This window comes from Thunnus albacares, chromosome 24, assembly GCF_914725855.1.
Source record: "Thunnus albacares chromosome 24, fThuAlb1.1, whole genome shotgun sequence".
Classification (NCBI taxonomy): Eukaryota; Metazoa; Chordata; class Actinopteri; order Scombriformes; family Scombridae; genus Thunnus; species Thunnus albacares.
In genome coordinates, this window is record NC_058129.1 from 14,200,512 (window position 1) to 14,220,773 (window position 20,262).

Genomic DNA, 20,262 nt, shown 5'->3' on the forward strand with positions numbered 1-20,262 from the left:
CATTTGCTGTTTTATATCATTGTAAATTGGATTTTTTTTTGTCTCTGGGATATTTTGATGGGCATTTTTCAGCATTTTCTGACTTTTTAGAGAGTAAACGATTCATCAGTAACTCGGAAAAACATATTATTGTTGTGTGTCAAAATTATTTTTTGACACTAATTAAAATCATCGTTCCTTATAAAAGATTAACTTATTCTCACGTTGGCCAGTTTGTAAAACTGTAACTACCAAACTATAGCAGGGAGGTTACTTCTATACAAGCTAGTAACCCACTACACTAGATTCTTGATTCTTTTTTGATTGATTTAAAAAGCAATCTGTAGTAAATCTACAAAATGACAAATGTTTGATTCCTCTTTATCACTGTATCCTCATTTATATGATCTGCAACTTGGCATAACTGGGCCGAACTTCCTGCTAGCTGGATTTCCTACCTGGAAATGACAAGTTTGTTGAATTTATTGTTTAACTCAAACTTTTATCAAAGCTCTGACATATCAGACTTAGCAGTAATAAGCGTCTGAAAAGTATACAAATATGGCTTCCACACAACAGCTGAAAACTCAGATTAAAAGCTATTTAATGCAAATTTATCCTGAAACATCCAACTCTGCCTGTTATGAAACTCAACAACGGGTAACTCTTTGTGCTAATCAGACTCAATGTTGGTAACACTGTTGTTCAGCATGAACACTTGCAAGTTAACTGTCTGTACTTTTCTGTATGATGTGGACGTCGCTTATGGTCAATGGAATACTTTTCAGATGAGCTTTAACCTATGAGGACTGAAATATGATTCACTTGTGACTCATGCTGTACTGTAATCATCAGACACTGTGAAAAACAAGTCAAATGAAATGATTATATTCATGCATCTCCACTTTAAATGCTTATTAAAAACAGTGTATATATATATATATATATATATATATACATATAGGACCTGAGCCAACAGGTGCACACCTGCATTGTCACTATGACAACAAGCATCATCATTAGAGTGAATGATTCTACTGTCCAAACAAAAATGTGGATACTCTGCCTTTTACAAGATGAGATGAGAAAAACAAAGAAGCAGAAGGAATGAATGAAGGACAGACAGACAAACATGCCGAGAGACAGACGGCGTGACATCTTGGCTCGTTTGAGTCACTTCCCAGTTGACGCAGAAACAGGATGATATCAACAAAGCAACATTTCCTGTAAATTAACACGACGAAAACCAGAAAAGCAGGATGTAAACAACACCGTAGTAATGTATTTTCATCATATAAGTGCGTCTTTGCATTTGTTATCTATGAAATGAAACTGTGTTTATGCATCTATTATTTACCTTAAGCCTTAAAGAGGCTGTTAAAGCTTTTAAAGGATTGTTCTGTGCTGCTGCTGCGTGAAGTGAAGTCGATGAACTGCCCTTACATCATCCTCACTTACCCAGGAGAGTCTGTTGTCTGTTAGATGCACACGCACACACACACACACACACACACACATTCGCACACACACTCCTCACATGGCTAGCCAACCTCCTGAGAGAGAAGGCAGCTAACCGTCTCAGTAGAGGAAATGAGCTATCTGCTCCACTTCTCTCTGAGACACACACACTTTCCTCTGCACACACACACACACACACACACACACACACAAGCACACACAAGCAGCTCCCCCTGACATTTTTAGACTCTCTCTACTCCTTGCAGATCTTCTGTTTATTTGTATCTGATCGTGAATACATGCATGCACATCTGGTTGTGTGTGCAGGCTTGTGTGTGTGTGTGTGTGTGTGTGTGTGTTTGTTTGCGTGTGTTTTTAGACGTGTGTGTGTGTGCGTGCGTGTAAGCATACCGAGCGGTGAGTGAGTTTGACCTTAAGCTTCTCCTCCCTCTTTACAGTGCCAGCTCTTGTGTACGTTTCCTGGGCCTCCAAGATATGAGAGGGGAAAATATCTGCCGACAGCCCATCACAGTTCACGGCTCTTTGTTTATCCATTAATAATTGAGCATAGCTGAAGACAATACAAGGTGTGTGTTTGCGTATGTGTGTGTGTGTGTTTTTTTTTTTTTTTTGCTGAGGGTTGGAGGTGGGATGGAGAAGGGTGTCACTGAGGGAATTTATGCCTCGTATCGCAGTTTGGGCTAAACTGCAGGTTTTCTCTCTGAAGTGTGTCCGTAAGGCAGAGAGAGAGAGAGAGAGAGTATGTGTACATCTGTGCAGCTTCTTTGTAATTGCTGTTATCTCTGTCTGTCAAATACATGTATGTCAAAAAAAAAGCATTTAAATATTTTTATATTTCCCTCTAACATGTTTTTTTGATGCCTAACTTTAGGGCATTTATATAAAATTACCCAATCAGATGTGATTTAGGACCAGCTAACCCCTCCCTGTGCATCAGTCAGCAGACGTGTGTGTGTTTAGATATATAGATATATTTGCTTGTGAACGTGTTGCCTATTTACACATCCAGCAGATACGGAGCGATGTTATTCGGAGTTGTGTTTTTTCAGAGCTTTTTCGCTGTAAACAGCTGACTGCTGCGTCTAAAAATCAGACTGATGAGAGTGAATCAAAACTATAAGGTTGAGGGTTGTAAAGCCAAAACAATTAGTTAAAATACACTAATATACTCAGTATAGGAAGTGCAGAGTCAGGTGATAATTCTGTGTTTTCATCACTATGAGCGACTCCTGTCACACATTTGACCCATTATTAACATAAAAATATTGATGATTAATACTTAAAGATCATTTGTATCTAATATTATAATTGTTATAATATATATTTATATTTATTTTTTACACAAAAAATGTAAACACCTGGTTAGAGATTCCTAAAATTACACCTCTTCCTTCTCCTTCATTGAAATTCAGTGTCTATGAATATGCAAATGTTTTTACTGTCTTACTTCTGTAAAGTCCGTTCTCACTGTATTTCCATATCACTCTTGTGTAAATTGTATACTGGATTACGATTGGCTCCAAACTAGTTGTGATGTCACAAATCGGGCTCGTAGGTGTACACACCTTGAACTCTGATTTAATCGTTCTGCACATTGACGCTCAAACATCTCACTGAAGAAACAATAAGTAAAACAAATTTTTGAGTGGAAGGGGACTTTAAATTTCTCAGTTTCTTCAAATCTCTGAATGATTTGATTCGTTAGGCAGTACCCACAAATTCCATCTCACTCAGAAATACATGATAAAGATGCTTGAATTGCCATTTGTCTCTCTCTCTCTCTCTCTCTCTCTCTCTCTCTCTCTCATCTCTGTGCATGCATGTGTTGCTGTGGATATGTAATAACTGTGATTGGTTAAGTTTAGATAAATACAAAAATAACTGGTGCACTTAAACCTCTGTTTTCATCCTTTACTCCTATAATCCATTCCTCTGAGACAACCAATGAGAGGTCAGCAATCCTCTTAAAGCAATTGTTAGACAGTCGTTTTTTTTTTTGCAAGGCTTGAAAAATCTGCAAACTCCATTGCAAACCATTTGGGAAACAATTAAGAAGTGTTTATTTTCCTTTCTTCTAGACTCTCTTCCCCGTGTCCCCACCTCACCCTACAGAAAGTGATTACAATAGTACAGTAGGATGTTCCCGTAGTGCTGCCATCACTATTTGCCTTTAGAAAGTCCAAGCCTGAGTTGATTTACTATTTTGAGTTCACATCTAAACCGGGGTTTGTCTTTACCTCTCACTCCCTCCTCTAATTATGTGGGCCTTTTAGACATTTTTCCCCACGGAGCGCTCGCTGCCAGAACAAAGTCGGAAATTGTTTCCCCCTCGGAGGTGGCCCTTGAGTGAGAGTCTCCCAACGTCTCTGCGCGCAGAGAGGCGAAGACTCCAGTCCTCTGGGGGCTTTCAACAAAAATAAGTCATACAAGCGGTTGGCTCAGACAGGAAGAGAATTTACAGAACAGTAAAAAAAAAAATGGACAGACAGAAAGGATTGTGTAACGTAAGAGTCACTGCTGCTGCACTGTTAGTTTTCAGGGATGTCACCACTCTATATGTCTCATCGGGTCAGATGGGAAAGTTTCTTAGCAAATTGTAGAGAAAAAATTCTCTCTGGAGCTACATAAAGCATTCTGGTCAAGTCTCCCCCTGTTTTCTGACAAGCAGGTAAAGAATTGATTAGCATACTGTAGCACACTTAGCTTGAGAACATGCAGCAAATTCCAACATGGCACATCCTGTGACGCCTCCGTGTAGAGGATGAAGACGCTGCACGAGTCCCATTTTTACTACATGCTTGTGGGACCTTTGCTGCATTCCCATGTGGATTATTTTTTGCAAAAGTCACATTTAACTCCCTTTTTAGGGACAAACGGTATTTTTTTACATCATGTCTAAATGTGAGATATGCATGAAGGAGGAACTTTATTTACTTCTACACATCTCTACAGGCATATAAAGGAGATTATGCATGGAATAAAAAGTTTACCTGTTGAGGACCTACCCTCACTTGGATGTCAACAAGACTTTAAGGGACCGAGCAAGTCAGAGACAAGTTTTATTTAACCAAATTTAAATGTCAGTCGGAAAAAACACATTAATAGTTGAAAGAATAGCAAAAGAATGTAGCTTTTTTTAGCTTTAAATCTGAAGTTTAAAACAGGAAATGAGCTACAAATATGAATCCCGGGCCCAACAAAGAAGAGCACAAGAAGGGGTGGTTGTGTATACATTACATTATACTCAATTAAAGGGACAATATTAACTTTAGCAGTATATTGTTTGTCAGTTTGATCTACAATATTACTTTGTTCTGTGTTCTTTACTCAACAGAATCCATGTTGAACAACTTAAATTACAGCTGTAAGTTTTGAGCTCCCCCGTGAATCCTGATCAAGTGGTACTGACCGGTGACCCCACCTGTAGAATACAGGAAGTGTGAAGCATGTGCTGAAAATGTCAAGTCCTTACTAATGATAAACAAAGTGAGTATCTTATTGATTAACTATATGACTACTGTGAATGCCGACATCACCAAATGATAAAACGGAGGGATAATGGGAAGATATAAAGAGCGCAACTCGAGACACATGTGATCGGGCCTTCACAAAGACTAATATTGATATCTTTAATTTCATTCAGCGTGAGAGAGGTGGAACCTAAAATTGTGAAAAGATTGAGAAAGATTTCAAGGCTGTGAAGTTCGTCTTCTCTCTCTCTCTTTTACAGCTACTGTTGAAGTGTTACATGTCTTGCTACGATGGAGCTGCGGAGTGTGTCAACATACAGTATGTGTGTGTAAGTATCAGTGCTGTCAGTAACATAACACAAATATACAGTATGTTACAGTAATTATGATGTAAAAAGATGTTTTGTTGAAAAGAACAATGCATCCTTCTATCAGAAATATGTTTCAATAAGGTTTGTACATATTGTCTGAGCCTTTCCTCAAACATCATGCTTGCATTTATTGTAATGTAATGTCATTTTTCTGTTGGTCTAGCTTATATTTTTGCTCTATTTGTTTATATTCACCATCCAATTCACTGTCTCTCTTTTCTCTGGCTGCTTCTGCAACTGCTGTCTCTCTACGTCCATCATGAAGTCCACCCTCCTGCACGCCAACAGACAGCCGCACAATCTGTGGATACCACTTCCTTTGATATGGTAAAGCAATATTGTACTTCATCTCTCTTTTTATTTGCCCATTTGTGAAGGAGATGCCATTAGCAGTGTATTATGCTCCTCTGGCGAGGAAAAAATATCTCCAAAAGGAGAGTCGGCGGCTGCCCGCATCCTGCAACGCCTCATTAGTGCATTGCCTTCGAACAAACGTATCAACAATGTTCTGAGCTAATAAGCTTTTATATTCCCAGGCTATATGATGTAGAAAGAGGCAGAGCTGAAGGTCACGGGTGCGTTTGAACGCAGCAAGTGGCTCCGTGAGGGAATGATTTATCTGGAATTATTGCTGTGCTTTGCTCCAGAGAGTTGGCTATTGATGTGTGCGCTTGAAATGGCTTCTTCAAGAGGGAGATAGGGAGAGAGCTTCAGTGGTGACACACACACACACACACAGCTTCGCTATCATCAACCGGACACAGGCCTCCTCTCTCCGCGCTTCATTTCACTCAACCTGTCATCTGTTTCATAGTATGTGTGGAGCTTTCGGTGGCAAGACAACATATAGGTTTGAGAAAACCCTGTCACCAATGCTTTGTGGGGGTTGACTTCTGCAATAGTCAGTGTGGACTTTTAAGGTGAAATATCATTCTTTTTGTTATTTTCTGTTATTTTTATACTGTTATGGTGAATGTTTATGTTAAACATGGTTAAAGGTCCAAAACCTGAGGTGACTATATATAAAAATGCTTCATCTAAGTCAATATCCAGGGCTTCAGCCTGCTCTGAACGCTTTGTTTGCAAAGTTACCTCCTCTTCCTCCTTGTGATGACATAAAATAGTTTGCGCATGCCTTCACATGGACGTCCGCACTGTAGCGTTTGTTGCTAAGGTTGTTCCACAGGTTGTTCATGTTGTCCACTTGCATATTTCAGATTGACTTTGCGCTTGAAGTATTTTAGAAGTTTCCATTTGGAGTAAAGAGTGAGATAAAGAAGTGAAATACTGTTTGTTTACGTTGCCTCTGGAGACACTGGAAGTCTGCAGAGATGCAGTGGGCTCATCAGGAGGGGGGGCCCTAAAGGGACAGGAGCTAAAACGGCCTGTTTCAGACAGAGGCTGAACTGAGGGGCGGCATAAAGGGCCAGTTTAAGATAAATAAGGAGTTTTTGAACTGTAAATCATGCAAAGATATTCCAGTACAGCCCTAGAATATAAATATAGACCTAAACATGTGTAAGATACATCCCCTTTCAAAGGAGCAATCCACAGTAAAACACAAGCCTCCTTCATGGTAAATGTGGCATTTCTTGGTACTTTTTGTTGTTTGGTGATGTACTTTTTGTGTTTCTGTGGTTAACTACCCAAATTTAGACGATGTCACATTGAGATGTATCCTGGACAACTACAATGTGGTATTTTTTTAGCTATCAAAAGCACCAATAGTAAAGATCTGTTTTAGATCTCATCTCCTCAGAATTAAAGAGTAAGGATGTATTTCAAAATCCACTGTTCCCACTGATGTTTAACAATCATAAAGGCTTTAATCCAGCATGGAGGAGGCAGAGTCTCTCCATCAGCTGTCCGTAATTCAGTTCAGCCACAACACATGTTGCATATCGACAGAGAGACAGATTTTTTTTTTTTTTTTTGCAGTCTAGAAAAAAAATGCTCTCCTTTTGCTTTTTTTTTTACCATCGCTATCGCTCTCTCCGCCTACACATTTAACCCCCAGCTGAATGCAACAAGGTTATGTCCCTTCTCTGGAAGTTGTTGAAAGGCATGCTGGAAAATGCAGAAAATCATTAACCGACATAGAAGTAGATATTTCACCAGGATGAGGAAAAATTCGGCACAATAAATGCAAATTGCTTTACAAAATAGGTCTTGGAATGCGTTCAACACACCCACAGATTAATGATATTTAATACGGAGCATTTTGTTCCCCCCTTTTAAACATTTTTGTATGTGGCCTGAATAAGTTCCTGCAAGCCTTACCTGCTGAATACAAGCTAATTGCGTAAAATATAAATGTCTAAATGCACGCGGCCCATGCGGATAGACATGGAGGCACTAACACACATAAACATAAAAACATACATACAGCTTCTCACTCCTCCCGTCCTGATCATTCAGAATCCACATTAAAATGCAATAACGAGCAAGGTAACAAACTAATTATCCCAATTAGCTCACTGTTCATGCAAGTGAGCTCGGTGTATCTGTTATCATCCTACTATTCCAAAGGCATCCTCTGGGGATTGCAGACAGCTCATGCACACACCACACAGTCATGACCACTTAGCCGCAAAACATCTGGCCACGCACGTTGGGACACCGAGATTTATTATTATTTTTTTTAATCCACTCTGTCTTTATAGTTTGAGATTTTTTTACCTCTGTGCTATCAGGAGCTCTGTTTTCTTGAAGTTGAGCTGGGCATTTTCCCCCCCTTGTGTTTATTTGAGTGTTTGAACGTGTAGTCCTGGTGGGATTCTGGGAGTCGGAGTACTGTCAGGTCTAATTGCCGTGTGGTGTTCGGTAGGGAGACGGGCCTGATTAGGGAGGAGGTGAGGGAAAACATCATGTCCCCACTCTCTTCTCTCACTGTCTCACCCATTTTCTGTCTCTCTAGCTCTCTTTTCCCCCCCTCCTTTTCTCTCCTCTCTCTGACTCTCTACATGACTACACAGAATGATGGCAGTCCTGCATGGCTCATTAACTGGCAGAGAGAGACGGACAGACACAAAAGGATAGGAAAAGAGTGAGGGGATGTAGAGAGGGCCGCCCAGAGACTCCTCAAACACAGGTTACCACGGTGCTAGCCCGGCGTCTGTTGACTACATCAAAGCCTTTAGATGCCAGTTGAGGGGCAACACGAGCTACCAAATGAGGAATATAGAAGGATCAGGATAGAAGGAAGTGCAGGGAGGTACTAGCAAGGGACAAATGAGTTTATATGTTTTATTTCTCTGATTTTCTTTAAAACTGTGTTACTACCTCTGCTTTTTAGTCATGTAACTCAAAGCCTAATTTGAGAAATTTACGTCAGTGCTTGTACTGTAATTAGCTTGTCCTGCAGTCATGCTCATAGTCAGTGTGAAGTGTGAGCAATAACACCTGAAGCACTGTTTTATTGTACAGATCTTTTTAAAAAAGTGACATCAAATTTTTATGAATCATAAGACTTGCAGTAGTAGCAGCTTCAGTCGATTTTCTAAAATCACTAGTTGGTGCTGTGGGCTGTCGTTGGTTTGTAGTCGGATTTTTAGCCAGCATCAAAAGATTTACAGTAGTTAAATACAAATCATCAATGTTTGCATATAGTTACATTTATTACAGTTATATTAATACATATTATAGGTACATCTATTCTGGTGTGGCATCACAGCTCTTTGCTCGTCATCGTCACTGCAGGAGCTTCATTTAATAGTTTGAAAACTTACTATTGATTCTGATGCAACATTTCCAGAAGGTGTTTCACGACAAATGCATGTAAATGGGAAGCCATTGAATAGGCATGTAACCCCTGTCTCTGTAGTCGCTGCTGTGGTCAGTTTTGATCTGATTAATTAAAATTTCTGATTTTCGGCATTTTTTGTTTGCAAGACTGAAAGATAAAAGTAAAAATCTTTTGCTTCTACTCGCAAGTGTTAAAGCTATTTATTACATTTCTTACTACCTAAAGACATTTTTAAAGTTGTCTTACCAGTTACAGGTTGACAGTACATCCTAGATGACTGCAGTACAGAGAACGGAGGCACGCACACAACTTCTGAGATTTGTTTTGGAGTGATTTGTACAAAATATCAATGGTCATTACAGATAATATGAAGCAATCGAGTTACAAAGTGGTGCCTCCAGTTCCAGGAGTAAAAATCCCATGAATTCTTTCCATAGTCAATGTTATGTGACTCACAGTTTGAGCACTTTTACAGCTTAGATCGTCATGAAACTCCTGCAGTTAAATCATCAGTACAAAAGATGAACAACTGTGTTGGAAAATATTTGTTCTTTTGAGGAAAAAGTTGAAGGTACAAGACTGTGTACATAAAAAAAATCAGTGTTAGGTTAACTCCCAAGGGGCTTTTCAGCAAGAAATAGCCAATCACGGGCTTAAAATTTGGTCATGTGTACTGCTAACAATGGCGGGAAGCTAAAGATTACGCTGTTGAGAAAACAGATTTTATAATCTGCAGCATGAATCAGTTCAGTTTTAATTTCTGGGTCACTTCTGAGCGAATTCTGAGTTTTGTTTACAGCTTTAACAATCAAGCATTTTGAATTCATTACTGCTCTGTTTACGCACTTACTCTTACTGGCTTCTTCTCTATAGCAACTGCAGCTAAGGCTCATGGGTATTTGATTTTTGGGCTTTTTTTTGCATGAAGATCATAGTGATTGATCACTTTTCATCTAATTTAGCTCCCTCACTCCGACTATTTTGCAATACAATGTGACCAGTAAAAAATAACAGTCTTGAAACCCCCGAGAGGAGCCATTATTTTGTATTCTATGCAGATGATACTGCACTGTTTTGTTCCACCGGTACTGATGGTGATCCATATTGAAAGGCTACTAATCGTTCTTCAATAGGCTTCAAGGTAAAGATGTTTTAGAGAGACAAGGCGGCTCTCTGTTCAGTGCTTTGTAAACCCCTTCCTGGATGAGAAGAGGTGAGAAAACCCACAAAGGTGATATCAGCACGCTTGTGAAATAATCATCACAAGATCTTTTCCTGTTCTGAGTCATGGGGTGAAGGATAACGAGAGACAAACACAGATGGAGAGGAGAACAAAGATGGATAGGAGCAAGAGAGGGATAAAAAAAAGAGAAAGAGCAAGGCTTCAGAGAGCAAGGGTGAAAGTCTAAATCTTTCATCCTCTCCCTGGGTTCAGAACGAGAGGAGAATTGTGGGTTGGATTATCGGCGCTAAGCCGCAGAAAGAGTTCAACTATAGCTCTTCTTCTATGTCCTGAAAACAGACAGACTATGTACCTGACTCACTGCCAGACAGAAAAATCTGCAATCATGACTCACTGGCCTCTGAATGGAGTTATTGTGGACTTGAGAGTCATTTAATTCACCATTTAATTTCTTCCTTGAATAGAAGAATACTGTATCTATTTCTCCTGATCATCAACAGTGGTGGAAGCAACGATGACCTCAGTCAAACAAGCATTTGTACAAGAAAGACTTGCTTGATTTTGCCAGAACTCCTGTTTTTCTGTGCTGTTATCTGGGGACTATTCCATGAAGATTCAGTCTGGCTGCATATCTCTGCTCCTTCAGCCCCTTCATGTTGACGCTGGCCTGTTATTCAGTTGGGAGATTCGACACGAGTCCAGGAGAAAACACTTGAAACGCTATTAAGCCTGTAGTGGGCCTTGTGTGTGCCAGTTGTAAGCCTCCTCTTGTCAATACGACTGTAGGATGCACACAAGTGCACCGACTGGATGGAGAGGAAGGGAGAGGGAGATACTCTGCAAAAAATGCCTGTCCTAACAAGCCATTTCGTCACACGTTTGGTCCTGAAATCTGATTTTTTTCTTTAATCGAGTGAGAAATTGAGCCTATAATTTCACTTGTCTGCACTGCTTTTTTTTTTCCAGAAATATGGCAATTTGATGGAACTTCTTGTGGAGTTCTTGTGGGTACAAGATTATCTTAAAAAGGCAAATGATCCAAAAATTTTAAAATATTCGTACTTGATTAAACATAATAAACCTAAATAAATGGAAGAAAGTGACGTTTTCTCACCCTAAAGGCATATCTCTTCACTTCTTTTAAGTAAAAACAGGCCTTTGAAACCCAATGCTGGATAACACACATACATGTGAGGATTGACATTTCTTGCAGTGGAGGGAGAGATCGAGTTAGAGAAGAGATTGCTTGTCAGGGCCCTGATTTCACTGTTCTCTGCTGATGACGATAATAATAACCATTCGCAGGAGTGGCAGCAAATGGGGAGGAGAGAGCATAGACGTCTTTTTTAAAGAGGCGTACACGCAGTTACTTTCTGCAATCAAAACACAGATTTCTGAAGACGAGTCAGGAACAGAAAGAGCGCACACACACACACACACACACACACAGAACAGGCCATAGATTGCGGTGCACACATCCTGTTGTTTGCCATCGACAGAGGATATTAGCCTGGTATTTGTGTACAGTAATCAGTAGGCCCTTGACGGACTAGTCTCTAGACAGAGACATCTGAGGAAAGATTGTCTGGTAATCAGGCTATGCGGTTTTAGGCGGGGGACTTGGGGAGTAAAACCTTATAACTCCAATTATAGCAATTGTTGTGTTTTAATGTTTTGAGGTGAAGCATCCTCAAATTTAAACCTGCCCAGTGCAGTCGGGGAAACCTTTAAACATTTATATGAAATCTGAAATATTTCGATATTTTCTGCATGACAGCAGTGATATACAGTTAACTGGGAGGTTGTATATACTGTGCTATAGTGTTTTTTTTTTTTTTTTCTCCTCTCTCTGTTCAGTCCATATGTCACCAATCATCATGTTGTCTAGTGAGGGGAAATAACATCCTGTTATTATCTGTCAAGCAGCAAAAAGTGTTGGTTTATACTTGTGTGTGTGTGTGTGTGTGTGTTTTCATGTCCAGTATGAGCATTTGTATATGAGTTCATGTCTGTACAGAAATATGTGTGTGTGTATGCATAAACTGTACACCACAAACTGTATGTTGCCTTCAGATACTTCTCTTGTCTCCAGCACCCTCCCTCTCTGCTCTTCATCCTCTCTTGATTTTTTTTTTTTCCTTCTTCCTCCCCCCCCCCGTCTTGTCATATGCGTGATCACTCCCTCCTCCTCCTCTCCTCCTCACTCTGCATCCCTCTCCTCCCACTATTCCCCCTCGACGCTTTTAATCTTGGGTTGATGATACTTGGTGGAAGCACTTAAGTTTCTGTGCCAGGTGTCTCCCCGTGCTTAACATCCCGGGCTTAGCTCCTCATTCTGCCGCTGCCTCGCCTCTATGGCGTTTAATTAGTTTCAAAACCCGTGCGCATAAAGACCAGGCGTGTGCACGTGGTACGAGCGCGTAGAACGGTATACGCGAGCGGGAAAAAAAGCATCCTCGCGAGAGAGCGTTTCTGCTCTGCGTGCACAAATGCGGTCCAGCGAGCACGGGGCTGTGAAAAAGCACGAGCTCGACCCTACATACGTGCTCACAACTGCTATAGACTCGCTTGCTCATCAAGTTGACTTTTGAGACTCTCTGCTCTTTTGATTGGTCACTGTGAATACTGACCATGACCACTGATGGGCTGTTTGGTTTGATCACCGACACAGTCTCAGACAGGCAGTTGCCTGAGAGAATAAAGGGAAACATAGATGATGATGATATTTAGCGACTGATTCACAGTTTTTTATCACTTACACTTATGAAAACGTGTTAGACATCATAACAAAAGCCTTAACACTGTTTAAACCCACTTTTAGATTTGTGAAACCTTTATTTCGCTTATGAAAACAGAAAAAAAGGGACGATTTCACTGATATTTTTCCATCCAGACCACATTAAACCAGGTCCAGATCAAAAACCACTATAGCTAGACTTGTCAAACGTAGACTAGATGACCAAGGAGACTCCAGAGTGTCATTAAAACAGTTTTTCACCGCATTTGTGCACACGGAGCAGAAACGCTCTCTCGCGAGGACGGTTTTCCACTCACGGATACTGTTATGTGCGTTCGTATCACGTGCATGCGCCTGGTGTTTATGTGCACGGGGTTTTGAAACTAATTCAACGCCATGCGCCTCCGTCTCCTGTCTCCTACACACACAAACACACACTTGTGTACATATAGCTGGAGAAGGTATACACAGGTACACATACAGATGTTCAGTATAGAGACTTGCATGCCTCTAAACTTGCAAACAGCAAGATTTTGCACACACATTCCCTAAAGTGATTAGTAATAGTCTTAGTATTATTCTAGTCTATAGATTTGACTTGACTTTTTGTTGTTTAAGTCTCATCTCTCTATATTTATGTCAGAAAATTTCCAAAAAATAAGTTAAATTCCTTTATTTACATTGTTGAAATAATCTTAATGTTGCACTGTCACATTTGTGACTTAACAGACTCAGTTACAGACAAAAAATACTTGATAAGGGTATTTCTACTGTAAGGGATACATCAGGATGTTGTTCAAAACTCATTCTTCTCCAAAAGCTCAGCTGCACATGTAGCATTTGTTGTAACTGCTGTGTATTGTACATCAAATCGCTCGCTGAGTCATATGGATCTTGATTAGCGTTGACTGTACAAAATACTGTTTACAGCTAACGTATCATATATATATATCATTGAGTTTTCGGCAACGTGTGGAGAATTTGTGCGCTGAAAGAGTTTGCTTAGCGTCGCTTTGTTCTTTAAAGACAGAAGGCACGAGAGAGAGGCGGAAGGAGACGGAGGTATGAAAATGAGAGAGGAATAGAGAAGGCAAGGAGAGGCAGAAAGATAAAGAGAGAGATAGCTCTCATGTGTTTATGATATGTTTGTTTGTGTTGCCGCGGGGACCTCTTTTCTTCACCCCCCATTTCCTTTCCCTCTCTTCCTTTTTTTTTTTTTTTTTTTAGTCATCGTCTGAATATTTTTTCTCTCTCTCTGTCATGTATCTGCCGCCTGTCCAGGCAGCGCTCTCTGTTTCACTCTCGTCTGATGTCTCGTCTGATGTCTCAATTAAAATTAATGTGTTCAGTCTGCTCAGATAAAGAAGAAAGTGGAGTAAAAAGCCTTTCCAGGAACAATGGCAGCTTCTTGCATATTGGTAACCAATCCTTCCCTGTCTTGGCCCACGCTAGTTCTTCACAATATTGACAGCTCTAATGGCATAGCACAGCTCCTCTGAAGGAGTATGTTTTTTTTTTTTTCTTCTGTAAGTTTTACTCCACTTCTGAGGAAGTATCACAATCACCTTCCTCAGTGTGGGTTAATCAGACAGACAGAAGGAGGCGGGTTATGTGTGGTCATCCTGGGGAGTGGACGCACTCTGACCTTCCCTCCCCGTCCATGCTCCGTCCTCCTTCCCATGTTTCCTCGTCCTTGAGACGTCTTCATCCCCGGGCTTGGCGGTGGCGCTCCTCTGCCCCTTCATCAGGACAGAATGCTAGTGTCAGCACTGCCGTTCCCTTCCTCCTCCTCCTCCTCCCCCTCTTCCTTCCCCGCCCTCCTCCACCTTTGCCTTTATCTGTCGCTTCTTCTAAAGATGCTCTCTCCATCTCCGGTACCCCAGGGGTCAAGCTGGTGGAAGAACAAGGGGGGAGGGAAAGGAATAGAAGGGAGGGGGGGGGGGAATGAAGGGAAAGGTGGGAAGGAAGGGGGGAAGGGAAAAAAAAAAAGAAAGGAGGGAGGGGAGCACCTGACTTGAAGGCAGAAAGATAATTTCGGCCGGGCGGCTCTGTTTAAGGTTAAAGCCTGATTTGCATTTCAAAAGCGGCGGCCGGCCGTGTTGCCACCTCAGGGACGCCATCGGACCAACCAGCGTGTCATTTAATGTCAGCAGGCACCGGGGCCTTGATGAAATTAATAGAGCAGCCCGTGATTGATAACGGCGCCGCTCGTCAACGCCGCTCGTCATGACCATCCGCCTGTCCCTCCTCCTTTTTCTCCCACAAGCCCAGGTGTCCACCACAGCACTTTCAAAGATCCCATCAGTCGCAGCGCTTCATCCCACACCTCCCTCGTCCGAATGTGCCTGATCTCCCAGCGGCGTCTCAGCGTAGAGATCATCTTCTTCCTTGTCTGCCAACAGGACAGTGTAAAAAATCATCTGAGCTGCAGTGCTTTTAGGTAACCAGGGTAACCTCAGCTACTGTCATGGCTGGATTACCTACTTCAGATGAAGCTTATGTGCCTTTAGGCGCCAGATGACCAAGGACCTTTGAGTCGCATGTAGATAAAAATGTGCAATATTTCACTGCACAGAGACAACTGCTCAGATAACTGACACTTTTTAAGTTGTCACTGCCCCGTGCAAATCCACATAACCTGCAATTTGTCTATGATGCAGTGAGTTGTTGCACCTCATGATACCATGTAGACTAAAATATTTTGTTAAGATTTGCATCCATCCTGTCGTTACCGTCACTGGTGGTAGCTTCTTGTGGTAGAGAGATAAGCCACGTGTTGTTTCAGGCCATTTTTAAGATGTTGCAGGTCTCAAAGGTCAAAGCATCAAACAGTATCTTTAAGAAGCTGGTTGAATCCCATACTGAGACATAGCCAAGTTCCCAACTGTGATTACTGTATTGAAACCACAGGACTTGAGCACAGTAATGCAGAACATATACTTCTGCAAAGACACATGCTGACTTTTCTGCACATCTACACAGAGACGGGTGTTATGGATAACCATACACCTCCAAATTCTTGACAACATCTTGCCGAGCACTGAATTCTAGAGAATCTTATTAGTTTATCTTACTTCCTCTCAGGTGGTTGTTTGGAAATGAAACACTGGAACTGAACTGGATACGTTAATATTAATTTCACAATCTGTACAAGTAGAAAACAGCCATGTGAACATCTCTGAAATTCACTTATGTACGTGCAGATGGTGAAGCGTGTTCCAACTTTAATCTTTACCTGATAAATTAACATAAAAGAAAATAGACAATTTAGAGTTTCACAGTCTTGTTTCCTTTCCAAAAGTGTGAAATGAATTACAGCGACATATTTTGATGATTTTTATAGGATTTTTATGATTGAATATGAAAGATTAGATGTTAAATGGTCCATTTTTTTGTCTACACCTTAGCTTAAAACATGATCTGTGGTGACATTCATGTTAATTATATTAATCAGCACTTACTTTCATGGATTCAGATTCAGATTGTGTAACCCAGATTGCTTTCTGATAAAGATTGGTTAACTAATAAGTAGTACAAACAGCAGAAAATGGCATCACACAATAAAGAAGTGCAACATAAAAACATTCTTCAGGAAGTAATATAATTTACATATAATATGATGACGTATAAAGTTAATATGCTCACAGATGGATGAATGGATGGTTTGAAAGATACTTTTTGCACATGCACGCCTTACACCTGTTTGTTTGAATGTAAGAACGCAATGCAGGCTTTACCACCTCATGTCTGGGCAGCAAAATCCACTTTTTGTGCTTTAAGACCTGTCACTTAATACGACATGACAAGAATCACTTCAACCTATAACTGTAGCCCAAGCCCTTGATTCTGGATTTCAGCCACAACAGTATCTCCCGCAGCCGACTGTTTCGCCGCCTGACACTGTGAGTGTTTCACAGTGATAAAAACATGGACCTGAAGCCCAGAGAGTAGCCAGCCGTGGCCGTCAGGAAAGGGGGTAGTCAGAGATAGAGAGGCCCAGTGGGATGTGTCGATGCTGGGCAGGGATGAAGCCGTTAGCTTCCGCTAATGGATGTCCTGATCCTGGAGGTTGGTGGTCACCGGGGTCAGACTCTGCACACATTACACCTTCGAGACTAACCTCCCAGGCCTCTCAATGTGGACAGAAGATAGACAAATGAAGAAGAGAGGCTGAGATGAAGGAAGAGAAATAGAAAGGTAAGAGTGGGAGACAGAAAAAGACATAAAGCAGAGAGAGGAAGCGTTGGACTGAACGGAAAGAGGCGGTAAAAGAAGAGTGTTTTGAAAAGAAAGGCCCAGGGAAAAGAGATGAGAGTGAGAGATCTGCTCATCCTGAAATGACTTGATATGTTCTTGTCAGTCTTAATCTCTGGGTGTTGTGGAGGAGCGGCAGAAAGGAAGGGAGGGAGGGGTTCAGGTGCATAGTAACAAGCAACGGACTTCACATGCAACGGACAGAGCTCGTCGTTTCCCAGCCCGCATTCAATTCCACAGTCATCTCCAATCCACTTCATAAGAGCATGTTATTTTGCACACATCTCTCCTCTAAAGCAGCAGCAGCAAGCAAGCAAGCACACACATGAAAAGACAAAACAAGAGGTAGACGAAAGGGGTGATTCACATCCTTCTCCCTGCTTTCTCTCTATTCCCTTTCTCTCGTTCACTCATTTACATCAGGCATTATCTGTGTATATTGAAAGCAGGGAGATAAAGAGAGAGGGAGAAGAAAACAAGTGCCAGGGAAAAAAAAAAAAAAAAAAAAAGAACAATAAAAGGAGGCAGAGGAGGCGCAGCGACGTTTGAATCAATTACATCCTAAAGAATCTTTCATTTGCATCCGTATCTGTTCAAAACCTGAACAAATGCCAGATGCCTTTGTGTGTCCAGTTATTTATAGTGGGTGATTTTTCCTCTCGTAATTGTGCAGGAAATATCAAATTTGCATAGAGTGATTATTGTTGATTGTTTATCCAGCCGTCAGGACGTTTCAATATTCGAAGGCTGACAGGTTGTCAAGTACTTAAAACTCATTTATTTGGGGAAATTTGCATGTAATTTAGCGGTAATGAGGGGGATGTCTGTGGTCATGGATTAGATGCCGGAGATGCTACAGGGAAAAGAGGGATTCTGGCTGACTGGCATTCCTCCACTTGAAACACACGCTTTATCCTCAGCTCTGCTGCTGGGGCGATGCTAACGCTACCTAACGCTGCACACCCAAACAACAGAAGATTGTGTACAAACGCTTGGCATAGCTGCGGACTTAATATTAGAGGAAGAAGCAAGCCAGCAGTGCAGCGCTTACACAGGAAGAATTGTGTTCAGCGCTGTTCTGTCACCCCGCAGGCCCACTGTCTGAGGCAAATAAAATATGCTTGTAAACAGAGCAGATACAGTATGTCTCATCACAGCAGATGTCTTGCAAAATTCACAAATAAAAGGCGGTATTAAGACTAGAAGAGTCTACTCAGTGAAGTGCAGATCTCCTCCAGGTGTGTACAGTCAAGATGGTGGCGAAGATAACAGGAACAAGGGCTTATTCATGTCGTATTGTGCCTAACTTTAGTGGATCGTAACATATTGGGTATGGAATTAGTCAATAGATGCTCTGGTTCAAGTTGAGAACAAACTTTTCCATGGATGTCAGTTTTTGAGCCATGACAAAGGCCAAAATGTGGCCTGCAACAGACTAGGTAAGCCTTGTTTTTAGCCTAGCCGATTGCCGGAAATGCCTTTTGCTTATGTCGTACAGCATATCGTAAATGGTGAGGACTGCTGAAAACAGTATAAGCTTTACATTAGACTCATAAGGAATGGTGTTATAAAACAGGTTTTTCAAAAAAACGTGAATCACCGCAACCACGAGAAGTCCTTGAGCATACATTCATACATGTGCACAAAATATTAGGCTGATGGGTCCAGTAATATGCAAGATTAGCTGCGGACAGATATACACACACACAGAGCACGCACACAGAGCACGCACACATGCACACACACACAACCAAATGCATAATCCCCTCCAGGCTTATGCCTGGCGGAGATAATAATAGAGTCTCAAATAACACACAAATAGGCTGCTACCTAATAACAGCCAGGTAAAAAACATTGAGGAGTGAAATTACCTGTACAATAATGAATCACATTGTAAATTCAGCACAATATGCAACTACAAAGTCATGTGATATTCACCAATCTTCTGCTTTTTAATAGAAATACTGTTTAATAATGATTTAATAATAATTCTAGCCGGTTCTACTTTGTTGTTTTTTGATTGTTGCGAAGCTTCTTTCAGTGAAACTCTCTCTGCGGATGTTTTTACATTAAAATCCTACTAGAATAGCGAATGTTTACATCATTTGAGCAGCTGGAATGCTGCAAATGATGTCACACAAGCAAGATGGCAGCTCCCAGAAAGGAGATATTTTGACTAGTGGTAGGAAGTGGAGACGCTTCGTCCATATTTATATACAGTCAGTGAGGAAGACTTTTAGTTTCATTGACAATATCTTAACATGGAAAAAATTGCAAAGTAGAAGGGACGAGAATGAATTACTGAGTGATGAGCAGTGTTTCTGTTAAAAAGAGAAACTCTCAGAAACAGTGGTGAGTATGACACGACTGTTTTATTGTTGCATAGAGTTAATATTACAGGAAGTTCATAGTCCTGAAATGATCAAGATAACAGGTTAGCAATAGCAAATTAAAATGGGATCAGATCAGAAAACAGGGAAACGTCCTGGTGAAACTTGATAAAATATATTTATAAAACAGGATAAATAAGAAGTTAAAGACCTGCATTTAAGCAAAATAAAGTATTTGAGAATTTGTGGCATTCAAATCACTCTGCAAGGTGAATAAAACGTTTCTGTATTGTAAATAGTGTCGCTCAAATTGCAGTCACTCCCAACCTGAATGGATAAATCAGCTAAATTGATATAGAGAGAACAGTTCGAGAACAGTTTGTCTCTCCCAACCCACCTGCCAAATCCCATTTGAAAGTCTGATTAATTGTGTTTTAATAACAACCAGAGAACAGATACCACCCATTCGTGCGATGTGGAACGAGAGAAGCGGCGGCTCCCAGTGGGGTTTTGTGTGCACCATTTGTTGCTGTTAACTGCATTGTCTTTCATTATCAGTCCTTGACTTCATCTTTCATCTAGCAAGGTAGTGGACGCTGCGAGCTAATGAGTAAACATAGCTGGGGGCGACCAGGAAACACACAGACAGAAACCTGACTTTGATGAGTCGCTTGTTTGTTTATCTCCGCTTGAATTTCAAACTCCAACAGTCTA

At 41.0% G+C, this 20,262-nt stretch overlaps 1 protein-coding gene across 16 annotated transcripts in view; it reads left to right on the plus strand.

Annotated features, from left to right (window-relative positions):
- pou3f3b (POU class 3 homeobox 3b) overlaps positions 1–20,262 on the plus strand; it is a 185,543-nt gene that overhangs the window by 7,107 nt on the left and 158,174 nt on the right. For 15 of the 16 annotated variants that reach the window (XR_006400993.1, XR_006400989.1, XR_006400986.1 and 12 more), the window contains 4 exons: positions 1,896–2,024; positions 4,793–4,944; positions 5,189–5,257; positions 5,565–5,626. The gene's annotated coding sequence lies outside the window, so the exon portion shown is untranslated. The remainder of the gene's footprint in view (positions 1–1,895; positions 2,025–4,792; positions 4,945–5,188; positions 5,258–5,564; positions 5,627–20,262) is intronic. The other variant, XR_006400988.1, reaches the window with a different exon arrangement.